The following is an 857-nucleotide window of genomic DNA, read 5'->3' on the forward strand; positions in this document are numbered from 1 at the left end:
TGCCTTTTCCCTTTGTTTTAAAAGGGTTTGGGGGGGCCCCTTTTTAATTTTTTTTTCTTCCCCCGGGGGGGGGGGCCCTTTTTCTCTCTTTAGGGGAAAGGAAAGGGAGGGGGGGGGAGGGGGGTAGGGGGGGAGGGGAGGGAAGGGGGGGGTAAAAAGGGGGGGGGAGGAGAAGGGGGGGGGAAAAGGGGGGGGAGGGGGGAGGGGGTAAGAGGGGGGGGAGAGGGAGAAGGGGGGTAAGAGGGGAGGGAGAGGGAGGAGGGGGTAAGAGGGGAGGGAGAGGGAGAAGGGGGGTAAGAGGGGAGGGAGAGGGAGGAGGGGGTAAGAGGGGAGGGAGAGGGAGGAGGGGGGTAAGAGGGGAGGGAGGGAATTTAAAAGGGAGGGAGGGGGGGTAAGAGGGGGGGAGGGAGGAGGGGGGGTTTTAAAGGCGGGAAAAGGGGGAGGTGGAGGGTGTGGGGGGGGTTTAGAAAAGGGGGGGAAAGAGGGGGGGAAGGGAGGGGGAGGTTTTTAAAGGGGGGGAGAGGGGGGGGGGGGGTGAATTTTTGCTACCCCAAAAAGGAAGAGGAAAGAAAGGGTCTAGAAAAGGGTTTGAAAAAAGATAGAGGATTGGGGGAAAGTACCTGTCCGGGAGGAATGTAAATACAAGCCAGTTTATTCATCCTTTTTATGACGGTTGTTTTGTAAAGGGGGGGGAAAAAAAAAATTTTTTTTTTAAAAACCCAAAATTTAAAAAGGGGAAATTAAAAAATTCGAGATAATACTGTATAATATTCGAAAACATGAATGTAGTACAAAATTAAAAAAAAACATCAAAGAAATTAAATATATTCCAGATTAAGTGCTTCTAAAACGCATAT

This window comes from Penaeus monodon, chromosome 23 (assembly GCF_015228065.2).
Source record: "Penaeus monodon isolate SGIC_2016 chromosome 23, NSTDA_Pmon_1, whole genome shotgun sequence".
In the NCBI taxonomy this organism is placed as follows: Eukaryota; Metazoa; Arthropoda; class Malacostraca; order Decapoda; family Penaeidae; genus Penaeus; species Penaeus monodon.